The sequence below is a fragment of the Podarcis liolepis genome (assembly GCF_965112155.1).
Source record: "Podarcis liolepis genome assembly, chromosome: Z".
NCBI lineage: Eukaryota > Metazoa > Chordata > Lepidosauria > Squamata > Lacertidae > Podarcis > Podarcis liolepis.
In genome coordinates, this window is record NC_139570.1 from 25,999,044 (window position 1) to 26,011,536 (window position 12,493).

General features: G+C 44.9%; 1 protein-coding gene and 1 long non-coding RNA gene across 2 annotated transcripts in view; one reads left to right on the forward strand and one right to left on the reverse strand.

The window, feature by feature from the left end:
- The window catches only part of CHRDL1 (chordin like 1), a 47,558-nt gene extending 44,011 nt beyond the window's left edge, over nucleotides 1-3,547 (reverse strand). Inside the window, exon 1 of the mRNA XM_083485241.1 lies at nucleotides 2,978-3,547. The gene's annotated coding sequence lies outside the window, so the exon portion shown is untranslated. The remainder of the gene's footprint in view (nucleotides 1-2,977) is intronic.
- Nucleotides 1-12,493, forward strand: part of LOC310698359 — a 525,075-nt gene that overhangs the window by 325,799 nt on the left and 186,783 nt on the right. The window lies entirely within an intron of this gene.

Below are 12,493 nucleotides of genomic sequence, written 5' to 3' on the forward strand. Positions count from 1 at the left end.
TCTATCTCTTCAACCTTGTCACTGCTTGCATACTCAGAAAGTGGAGGTGAGTAGGTATGGACAGATTATTGCATTGCATTTATATCCCACCTTTTCTTCAAGAAGTTCAAGGTGGTGTACATGGTTCTCCCCCTCCCCATTTTATCCCACACAACAACCCTGTGAGTTGGTTTGGCTGGGAGGCAATGACTGGCCCGAGCTCACCCAGTGAGCTTCATTGAGGTGGTGCGATTTGAACCCTGGTCTCCCAAAATGCTGCAGTACCACTGGCTCCCAGGAGGAGGAGGAGCAGCCGCAGGAGGAGGGACAGCAACACTGAGGTCACCAGTGGCAGCACTTCAGCGATACCCTGTGCGATTCCAGAATCCAGCATCTCCCCACCTCCAAAATGACCTTCCAACATAGGAAACTCCCCAATACCTGCTCAGATCATTGGCCCACCTAGCTCAGTATTATCTACACATTCTGGCAGCAACTCTTCAGGGTTTTGGATGGGGCTGTTTCCGAACCTTACCTAGAGCTGCGTGAGACTCGTAGAGGTTGGATTTTCTGCGATAACCATGTGCTCAGCCAATGAGCTCTACAGGCTCTTGCTCATCACAGTGGGGCTTTAGATTTGTGTTTCTCAAATCCCTTATCAGCAACACTGGTCAGAATTTTGCAATGTTTTGAAGTAGTTCTGGGTTAGTCACTCCCTCCACCTAACATGCTTTACAAGGTTGTTGTGAGAACAAGTGAGAAAAGAATGGCAAAGCATTTCACATGTTGTGAAGAAAGCACTGCAAAAGAAATTTCTAAATACTACTTCTATCATGGCTTAGCTGAATTTCCACCATGCCTTTGGAGAAGATCTGCTCATAAGGTCTGTGTCCAATCTTAGGGTGGAAACCACAAATCTATAGCCCTCCAACTCTGTCTTCTTTCAGCAAGAATCCCTTATTCGATCTAAGCTTTTAGCAACAGCCAATTACCGGTACCTGCAACTTTGGCGACAAGGCAAATCCTTTCATTTAGCTGTCCCTTTATTCTGACTGTGTTTTGTGCCAGGATAGCATTCCAACACCATGTTACCAAGATCATATATCATCATTTAAAAATTGGTTGGTATACAAGGGGTGGTATGTGGAAACCCCCGCCCCTGCTCCGAAGGAGAGATACCAACTAAGTAGTACAAAGAATTTGCAGAAATGTATACAACCAGCTTAATTTGAGCTGGGGGTTCCTGTCACTCAAAGGTTTACATTTGTACCAGAATCCACCCTATAGCTGTTTCCAGTGAACCTGGTAGATTTTACAAAATGCTTTCCCCCATCACTGAGCTTCTGAAACCAGTACCTAAGCTTCCCAGCAAAAGGCATGGCTTAATGAAATGCAGAACTCAGCCACAGGGGCAGTTTAATTCAGTGCCAATGGTTATCTCAGTGTTAGAGCATCTGCTTTAAGTGCAGAAGGTCTTAGGTTCAATCCCAGGCATCTCTAGGTCGGTCTGGGATGCTCCCTGCCTGGAACCACTCAGTGGAGGCAATACTGAGCTAGGCAGACAAATGGCCTAACTTGGTATACACCAGCTTCCTTTGTTATCTCTGGAGCATGTGCCTCAGATCATGTGCAGAGTGTTTTTCCTCATCACTAGCTCACTGTAGGTGGCTTCTTTGTATCTGGGATTGGGCCTACTGGTTTCTTAAGCAGAAAGGATGCTTGGGGGATTGATAGTACCTTTCTGCTCAGTGGGGCAGGTGGGAGGCAGGTAAAAAGGGGCCAGGAGGATAAGCTGCAAGGTAAAGAACCATTCAAACACATGCAGCAGCCAATCCATCTTTACCCAGATATAAGCACCACTATTTTCAATAGGACTTCTCACCAAGTGTGTGTGCATAGGACTGCAGCCCTAAAGCACTCCAAGTGTATATTGAAGGGAGGGAATGAAAGAAAGGTTTGCTGCTACTATTGTTACATCAATGTGTTCAGTCAATTTTTTAAATGAAAAATTCAGGATGGGAGACCTAGTTATTGTGCTACAGGAAGCAAGCAAGCACACACACACAAGAGAGAGAGAGAGAGAGAGAGAGAGAGAGAGAGAGAGATGGTCTCACTGCATCTTAAAGACCCACAGTTTCATTTTGGCCTTTTGCCACAGTTGTCCTAAGGGTACCACAAGATATTCTCTCTCTCGTCTTTTGCAAGATATTTCAAGCAATATACAAAGGATCCCCCCCCCCAAAGATATCAGTTCCAACTGCAGCTAGGCAAACAATATCCATCTCAAAGGAAGCAATGCTAACCTCCCAGAGCCTATTTACATTGGAGAGACAGCATGCCCCACAAAATGACATAAGAGCTCAGCTGGATCGGACCAAATGGGGCCCAGCTAGTCCAGCATCCTTTCCTCACAGCGGTGACCAACCAGATGTCTTTGGGAAGCCCGCAAACAACAGGTATTCAGAAGCACAGCCCCGTTAGGCTGTTGGAAGCAGGCAGAGTCTTGTGCCAGCTTAAAGCACGTGCCTAAAGCTATTCACGAATTCAGTGGTACAGACTTACTCCCAGGTAAGTCTATGAAGCCTATGAAGCCTTACCTGGAAGGGAAGTCCCAGTGAACTCAATGTGGCTTGCTTTCAGTGTCGACATGTGCAAGGCTAGGGGTGTGCTGTAAAACTGCGGTCCTAAGCACACTCCCCTTGAGCATGTCCCATGGAACGCATTAGCACTTGCTGCTGAGTAGACATGTCTGGATTGTAACTCTCACATACCGCGACCCTAACCATTTCTAATGGGAAGGAAACCGTATTGGATTCACTGGCGCTTCCTCCCAAGTAGGTGGCGTTAGGATTGCACCCTGAAATAGATGCAACGCGTGCAGCTGTCGAGGACCAAAGACTGGGGTCCTCCGCACTTTTCTGCGGAAGCAAAGCACAACCAGGTTGGCCGTTGACTTGACTCTGCTCAGTAAAGAGGGACCGCCGCCCGATATACTAACCTGACTTGTCAATTTCTAGCGTGCTTCTTGCGCACCCTCTGAAGCGGCAGCCTCCACGACTTTCCCCTCAGCCCTGAACTGGTCCAAAACGCCGGGCGGGAGGCGCGGCTTGTTCCTAAAAGCGAAGCGCGCTCTCCACAATGCACACACGCACTGAGGGCTCCTGCTCCACTGCAAAGGGACGAATCGCACCGGCCTGCTCACTTGGTGGCATTCACCATCGAAGTGTGTTTGTGTGGAGGAGGAATCGCACCGACAGCAGCCTTCAGAGAAGCAGAGAAGGAGCGGCTGCCGTTTCAAGAACAAACGCGGAGGAGGAGAGGCGAACGGCGTCGGGGCCGTCGGATCTCTCCAGAGCTTTTGGAGTGGCCAGAGCTCAGGGAGGGTGCGAAGACTCTGCTTTTCTGGAGGGGGGCGGAGAACGAGGGACACCTGCTGTGCCGGCCGCCCACCGCCGCTGCCGCCGCCTTCCCCGCCCCCCAATGTTCTTGCCAACGAGAGCCGTCGAGTGGATGATGCGCGCCTCACCACGGATCCGCCTGTCGGGGCGGCTCTGCAAGCAGCCGCGGCTGACTGAGTGCTGAGATGCGCCTCCCACAAGCCTGGCTTTCTTTCTCCTCCTCCTCCTCCTGCTGCCGCCGCCCCCCACCCCGCCCCCCACTTTCTTGGCACACAAATGGCGATTGACAAAGGTAGCGCCGGGTGGGGTTCCTTTCCTTATTGCCAGAGAAGGTGGGGAGGCGAGCGAGGACCGGTGTGTGTGTGTGTTGTACAGCGCCACTGCTAGAAAATATTGGGTGGAGTGGGTCAACAAAGTGCATGGGGAGGGGGAAGCGAGGGAGCACACCAAAAGTGTGTGTGTGTTTTGTTTTAGCCTGGCAAGTGAAGCAGCCAAGCAAGGGAATGATGCCACTTAAACAGTTACTTATTCATATAGTATTTAAATTATTTATAACCCACTCTTCATTGTTTGCACAATCCCAGCATGGGGAAGAGCATTAACATACAGAGAAACATACAATGCGCTTCCCTAAAATAACTTAAATGGAAATTCCTCCATTAGGAACCAAATGCTGTCCTCTCTCTTTCCTGATTTGCACCCTCAGAAAGCTCACTCTTATGTCACAAATGACATGATCACACACACACACACACCCTTCTTGGTGCCAATATCCTCACCTCATAGCACACACCTTTATTTATTTAGATACATTGGCTGCATGGTTGGTTGTTTGGTGTTAAAGGAAGGTCACTCCGACTCAGAGTCCCTGAGCATGTGAAAACTGCCTTTCCTTACAGGTTGCTACAGGGATCTCTAGCAAGGTGGGGGATGCAGGTGTTTCCCCCCTCTTCTCTCTCTAACCTGGCCTGTGATGTGCTGGTGGTAGCCACAATTTTCGTGCATTCTGAATGGTGAGCTCAGTTGACTGTTTGCCAGGGAAATTAGGCTGAAGAAACCTAAGAGCTGTAAAAGGAAAGATGTGAAGGAGACAGATAGACCCCCTCCCCAAGTAAAAGATGCCATCCCCTTCAGTCACCTTCTTGCCACATACCCCTATATGGACACAGGGTGAATGAGCAAAAGCCACAGGACGCAGGAGCTGTGCATTGTAATCACAATCTACATAAGGTGAGAAATGAAGAGGGGTGGAGTTGTCCTCTTGATTTTCTTCTTCTTCTGGCAAGGGTTCTCTGCTTCTAAAAGTTGTGCAGAAGAGAGATGTTCAGCACTGGTGGTGCTACCAGGACAGGAATTTTGAGATGAAGGCCAAGGACCAGCAGCGCAGAAGGAGCAGGGTGGGGGTGGGGATCCAATGCAACAGCAGGTCCCTTCATGACTTATTGACTGCATAAAAGTGTGGTTCAGCTGTCAGTGTTGCTGGCTTCTGTGTTTGCGAATAGGAACGTAGGAAGCTACCTCTTACCAAGCTTTTGCTCCTACAGATTGGTCTATCTGGCTCAATATAGTCTGTTCTGACAGGCAGCAGCTCTCCAGAGTTTCAGGCCAGAGCTTTCCCCAGCCCTATCTGGAGACACCAATAAATAAACCTGGGCATATGCAAGGCAGATACTCTAACACTAAGCTTGTTCCCCACACAAGATGGGGTGCCATCTTGTTGTTGTCCTCAACCAACAAAATTTCTTGCACCTGCTCTGCAGAATGATGTCCCAGTGTAGATTTGTGGATGTGGATGGGTCAAGCAGCTAATTCTCCCTTTCCCATTCTTCATTGTCTACTTAGATTATTGGGTTAGTCTTGTGGCCCTCCAGATGTTGTCAGATTCCAAACCTCACCATCCCAGACCACACTGACCATGCTGGCTGGGGCTGAATTGGCACCCCACCACATCTAGAGGGCTGCAGATTCCCCAGGAGGTGTCAAGGTCACCTTGACATTCTGTCAAGACTGGCTTAAACTCCTGACTCAAGTCACATCATATGCTTGGTCAGATTTTGACGTCTCTGGGCTTGTTGTGACCCATGGAACTAATAGGAAGAGATCAGGGAAGAAAGCCTGAGCAATGATCTGAGAAAAAGGGTGAGAAGATCTTTAAAAGGCATCATTGTCTGGAGGGAAACAAGTGACAGCTTATTTCCCCCTCCCCTTAATTTGGTAGCAGGGCATGGGAGACTTAACACTGCTGGCTAGTCAGGAGTCCCCCTCCCCTTGACCCCAAGACAGGCCAGTAAAACTGAACACTGTGTGTAGCTTGTCTCCCAGGAACTTAAGACCTTAACAAAGCCCAAGAAAGACGCAGTACAGGGCAGTTAGAATTTGCCTAAAAGGTGTTTCTCAGCTTCCATTGTGGAAATGTGTGTTCTGGATAGAGATAGGGAAGAAATCCATTTTTTGTCTGCCTTTAAAGGCAAATCCTTTATGAACTTCCTGAGATGATACATGAATTGAAGCACAGCCAACCTTTGAAAATTTCACAATGCAGTTTAAAGTAGTTGTTTTTAATTGTGTTTTTTTACTGAAAATTTCAATATTTTATTCTATTTGTAAAGTGCTTTGAGGTCCTTTTTTTTTTTTTTACAAGTGTTATACAGTGGTACCTCAGGTTAAGTACTTAATTCGTTCCGGAGGTCTGTTCTTAACCTGAAACTGTTCTTAACCTGAAGCACCGCTTTAGCTAATGGGGCCTCCTGCTTCCGCTGCACCACCGCTGCACGATTTCTGTTCTCATTCTGAAGCAAAGTTCTTAACCCAAGGTACTATTTCTGGGTTAGCGGAGTCTGTAACCTGAAGCATCTGTAACCTGAAGCGTATGTAACCCGAGGTACCACTGTATAAATTTTGTGAAATAAATAAAATAAGCATATGGTTGTGGACCAGAGTATCTAAGAAGCTGACTTTCTTCCGACATCCCACATGGCTTGCTTAGATCTATGGATGAAGATCTGTTAATGGTACCACACACCCCTGCAGTAAAGTGTGCAGTGTGTTGGGCACATGCTTTTATTTGTTTATTTACTGCATTTATCATCTACCTTCTTCTCTCAGGAGCTCAAGGTGACAAAATCGTTCTCCCTCTCCTCTCCACACAACAACCCTGTAGGGTAGGTTGAGAGGCAGCGGCTGGCCCAAGGTCACCTAGTGAGCTCCATGACCGAGTGGGGGTTTGCACTCTGGTCTCCTGGGTCCTAGTCAAACACTCTAACCACTATGCCACACTGGTCGACACTGGCTTACAACACCAGTTCTCTGGAATTTTCTTACCTGTGGAAGTAATCCTCAACATCATTATGTTTTCAATAGTTGTTGTAAATGGTCACTTATCCTCTTCCAGGTGGGCGGTGGTTGCAGCCCCCTTGCAGGTCAGCCACCATTCCTGGCAGCCAGGACACACGGACTCACCCAGCTGTTGAAAACTATCCAGCTGGCCACATTGCACATCAGGAATTGCCCGCCAAAACTCCATATCTGAATGGGCCAATCAGGGGCACTTTAGCGTGAGGGGCCTCGCTGGTGGACCGGGAATCAGATGTATCCATCCCGGTCCACCAGTGACTATTTGTTTCTTCCAAATCTTCCCAAATCAGTCTGAAGTTTTTAAGACTGTTTTTATTATCTATATTACATTTTATATTCTAGTTTTGTGTAACACTTGGGGATTCTTTGAATATGGAGCAGGTATTGGTTCTGAAATAAAATACAATCATTAAAACAAACAGACCTTAAAGTTGGCTCGGCAGCATATTGGCAGCTAGTGCCGATCCTTAAGCAAAGGTCAAGGGAATCTAGTTCAACGCTGATGAAAATCTTAAGTACTGGTAGGTGCTGGATAAATCTTAAGAAGTTCTAGCAAGCACCTAAAATCCTATTACATGAAAATGAAAAAAAAGAAGATTAAAAACCATAAGGGAAAGAAACGGTTAATACCAGTGTTTGTAGGGTGTGTGTGTGTGTGTCCATTTGAAATATTAAGGGTCCTGTCACACAACAACCGTTTCTTTGATTCATTCTGTCCTGCCTTCCACCTCTCAGTGTTTAGCCTGAACACACAAGGCTGTGAAATTATCAGGCCTGGACTCAAGCCAGTACAAACCAATTTATTGGGGTCCAGCAATTAACTAAAACCTAGAAAGCTTGATTAATTATGGCATCACTCAGCAGGGAACATTGATATACAGAGGGAGGGGGAAGGGAGATTGGGTGTTCTTGCACAATTTCTATTCATTTCAGTGGGGCTTGTGGAGGAGAATTTCGGGAGGGGGTGTGGTGCCCCCAAACAAATAATTTATGCTGCCAATAAACAGCGAATTCCCAGAGTCGTAAGATGGTCGGTTGCATTTAATACTCAGAAGCTGCTTAATATAACATGTTCCTTTTTGTATCCATCATAAGAGGTTAAAATGGAGTAAAGTTTCTACTAGCAAGGCTCTTAGGATCACGGCACCAGAATGTACTTTTGAACACTGTTGCTATTGAAATCAGGAAGGAATCTATTATCCTGCTGTTTCATCGCCTGCTGAAAATGTTTTTGTTTTCACCAAAGAATTTTAAGAGAATTTTTTCAGTGTTAGTCATTTGTCTTGCATCTTATTATGTTACACAATTATTATGTTTAGATGGTTTAATTGTTACCGCTACTACAGTATTTTTAAATTTATTTATTTTGCAAATTTATAAACCACTTTCAGAGCCTGAGGCTATCAAAGAGCTGTGTAACAAGATGAAAATAAGATAAAATACAAGTTCTACAAACATTTAAAACCATTTCTATACAGTCTGAAAAAACAACAAACTCTCTACAAATTCTGAATAGTAGTGAAACCATTCCTGCTGATGGCACTTGGTGAGTTGGCAGAGTATAAATATTCTAAGGAATTAATTGACCTGAGTTGTTGTGTTTATTAATTTCTACTATGAGTGGAATTGGCATTGGGTACAAGTACTGTGGCATAGATTTCATGTGAAAGACATATTACGAACATAGGAAACTGCATTTTACTAAGTCACATCACTGGCCCATGCAAGGCCAGATCTACTATGAAACTAACAAAGCCTAAGCTTCAGGGGCCCTAATCCTGTACGAGCCCCAGAAGTTACTTTAGTCCACGCTGCTTAAAATTTTTGTGTCTAGTAGACCCAATTTGAGTCACACGACTCAAATTGGTTACTTTTTTTGTTGTACAGTGGTACCTCTGGTTACGTACTTAATTCGTTACCGAGGTCCGTTCTTTACCTGAAACTGTTCTTAACCTGAAGCACCACTTCAGCTAATGGGGCCTCCTGCTGCCGCCGCACAATTTCTGTTCTCATCCCGAAGCAAAGTTCTTAACCCGAGGTACTATTTCTGGGTTAGCGGAGTCTGTAACCTGAAGCGTCTCTATCCTGAAGCGTATGTAACCCAAGGTACCACTGCATATATTTCAACAATTTCAGAGTTTGAGAGTCAGTACTGCAGATGTTATAAAGGTGTAGTGATCTATCATGCAATAACCCCACTGTTGAAGATAGCAGTGGTTACCCAGACCTTGTTGTTGATTGCGAAGTGGCCCCTGTGACAGGTTAAGCTTCAGGGGCCCAAAAACGTAGGTCCGCCACTAGGTCCATGTTGTATTGTCCACACTGACTGAAATGCATCTCCAGGTTTTAAGGAGGCTTCTCTCTCGGCCCTATCTGGAGATGACAGGAACTGATTTTGGGACCTTCTGGGAGCAAGATAGATGCTCCACCACTGAGCTATTATTCTCCTCCTCTTCCACCTCTTCATCTTCTTCTGCTCCTCCTCAATTACAACTACTTTTTGGTTCCATTTTTGGAAACTGGTGGAGCAGAGTAGCAAAAAGATTAAGTTGTAAATCAGGAAGTTCCCAGTTCATATACCACCTCTCTTGTCAGGAGTCCACATTGTGGTCTTAGGCAAATCACTTAGGCATATCACATCTCCCACTTCTGCAGTATGGGGGATAATAATACAGACTTACCTTGTTTTACACAGTTGTTGCAGGGATTACAGCTAATAATGCATGATAGTGGGTTATTAGCAGCAGCAGCAGTTGTTGTTATTTTCATATGTTAAACTATTCAAAAAGAAAGCCTATTAGCTTTCCCCTACCAGCAACCTCCCACAGACCTATGAAAAGCCTTTCCAGAGATGCACCCCAATAGGCATGAGCAAAGCTGCTGGAAGAAAAAACTGTTCAAACTGCAAACAAGATTAAAACTGCATGACCATTCAGAGAGAGGACAGAAAGCATTGCCCTTACTCTGAACTAGCTCTGTAAAGTTGTCAGATAGTCAAAATACATTTGCTACATGGTGTCACAGCACTGTCACATTAACTATGTGATTTATATGTAGAAGGAATAAACTGCAGCTAGGAAAATGGCACCGAAGCAGTTATAATTCTTTGGGGCTGACTGCATCTTCCTAAGGCTCCAAATCTCGCCGAATGCAGAACTGTTGAATTGTTTTAATATAATGTAGCCTAAATAACAGATTAAGGCATCTTATTTAATTATAGCTGTAGTTGTTGTGCTAATAACAACAACAACAATAATAAATTTGCTCTGGTACAGGTAACTGTGGCAAGAATGAAAGATGGTTACCAGATAAAGGGCCTTTTTTCAGGAATCAAAAGCTGTTGAGCTTTTTTATTTTTATTTTGGTTGCTGAGGGGGCGGGCAGGATCCCGCGATTAATCCACGATTGACCACGGACCCCCCCCCCCCGCGATCGAACAGTAGATCGCGATCAACCTGTTGGACATCCCTGCATTATGGGATGACTTCTGCAGAGAGGCTCACCTGGTACACACCTGAATGCCTTCTTTTTGCTTAAAAAGATTTCTTTTCCTTTTTAAAAAAATTCCTACAACATTTTAAAAAATCTGTACTTTTAATTTCCAGTATTGTGTGGTGCTGCTGTTGTTAAACTCAAGGGTTGTTTTTGTTTTGTTTTTTTAAGAAAGTTTTGTATTCATTGCTTTTTGCTACGAGCTTTAGATTCTTTTCTCTGGCTCAGGCTGACGGTTTTACTTTGTAGAATGTTGTTCCTTTGGAATGTGCCATTTTAATTTGTCTCTAGCTGCAGATCACATGGGAACTATCATTATTTGGGTGTCTGACAAACGGAATGGACAAACTCATAAAAATATATATGAAGACATTGCACACCCACCCACACCCAGGCTACAAGAAAGGCAGTGGGGCTTAGTCAATTGGCTCTGCTGAGAGACTGGCAGAAATGCTTCCATTCAAGCTAGTTATTCCCAGAACAAGCACAGGCATTCTATTCCCCCTTACAGATTGAACCACTCAAACAAGAGTAGAGGTGAGCATGCCAGCTTTGCCCTTCTCACTGTCCTTGTCATGTTCTGTGACAGGCATGGAGAACTTCAGGCCCACTCTCCAGGAGTTATTTGGGCCACTCATGGAGAGTGAGAGAAACTGAAGCCAGATCTGTCATGCTCCTTCCCACTCTTCCTCATCACCTGTGGGATTGGAACACCCAGAAAGAACATAAGATCTGGTTCCTGAATTTTCTTGTTTCCCCCTCCCCTCCCCATCCCCTTTCCCTCTTGTGCCATGCCTTTTAGATTGTAAACACAGGATCTGCTGTGTTTTGTGTTTTAAAAAATCTGTACAATGTTTAGTAAATGTTAGGCAGTTTATAAATGAGAAGTAATAATGGTTATGATGACATGATAATAATGGTTTTCACATTTAAGTAAAGTTGTGAGACATAAATGATCCCAGGGCTCATTTATGAGGGCATCCTTCTGAACCACGTTCACAGGGCTGATGTTTTGGGATAGCCAGTGAGATAGGAAAAGCTGCCTCCTCCAATTTGGCTATGGACGTTGAGGATTTGAAGAATGTTATTTTTTCCCTCTCTCTCCCAAAGATATTGGCAGTGCAAATGAGGATTTGCGGAAGGTCATCTAATTCAATCTTCGGTTCTGGCAGCCCTTCACAAAGGCTGCCAGAGAAGGCCATGGTTTGCTAATGTTTAACTGTGAATACCCAACAGGGGTCCTCCACAGGGCTGAATAGAGTCAATTGTGATATTTTTCTAAATATGAGTGACTCAGCTGTCTCCGCTTGTGAAGAGCTGCCAGGGTCACAGATACAATCAGACAAGCCCCCCTGCCTTCCCTTACAACCAGTGGGTGGAAAGGAGGGGGTGGTGATGGTGAGGACCAGCCATTAACGAGACTTGGCTGGATCCTAAGAGGCTGCTGCTGTGGACTGGCTGGTTCTGTTCCCAGAGCAAAGGGTCACATGTAGGGATGGGGGAAGAATTTGATTCACTTCGCATTTTAAGGCGAACCTGAATCTATCTAATTTTCACTTTTCAAAACCACAGGAGAACTGAAACACAGTTGTTCTTCAAAAGTCACGCTTCTCTGAATTTTGCAATCCAGTCAAGCAGTGTGTAGTAAAATGTAGCATGTGTATCAAAAATGCATATAATAATGAGAATAACGTATTAGAATGTTAGGTATATTAAGTAAGATTGCTTTGCAAGAATGAAGCAAAATTGCATACAAAAATTGTATATTAGGAGAAATTCACACAAAAATGCTGATGAATTTTCATGAGAGCTTTTTAAAAAACAACAACACAGAGATATGAAAATATGGAGAACTGAACTTTAAGTGGGGGGGGGGGGAATCCACCACCACCCATGAGAAAATTAAATGGACAAAATCACCCATCTGAGCTCTTAGGACAGGTGGCCTAACTGAATTGTAAACTCTCCTTGCTTATGATAAAGTTGGAGGCAAACAAAAATCCTCAATGCATTGCTTCAACTATTTCATAATTCTCACTTTTCCTCTCTCTCAATTTTGCCTCACTCCCTGAAAGTTTAATGCCAACTACTGTCCTTTCATACTGAAATGTTATCTCCTGTGAGGATTATATGGGGGTGGGTGGGGGTAATCAAGTTTCCACTAGTTTAATTCTACCCCAATCTGTAAGCTGGACTCCTGACCCTAAACAGGTTTTGTCCTGGGATAACGGCTGCCTTTTACAGTTTGATTGTATTTTGCTGGTGTCAAT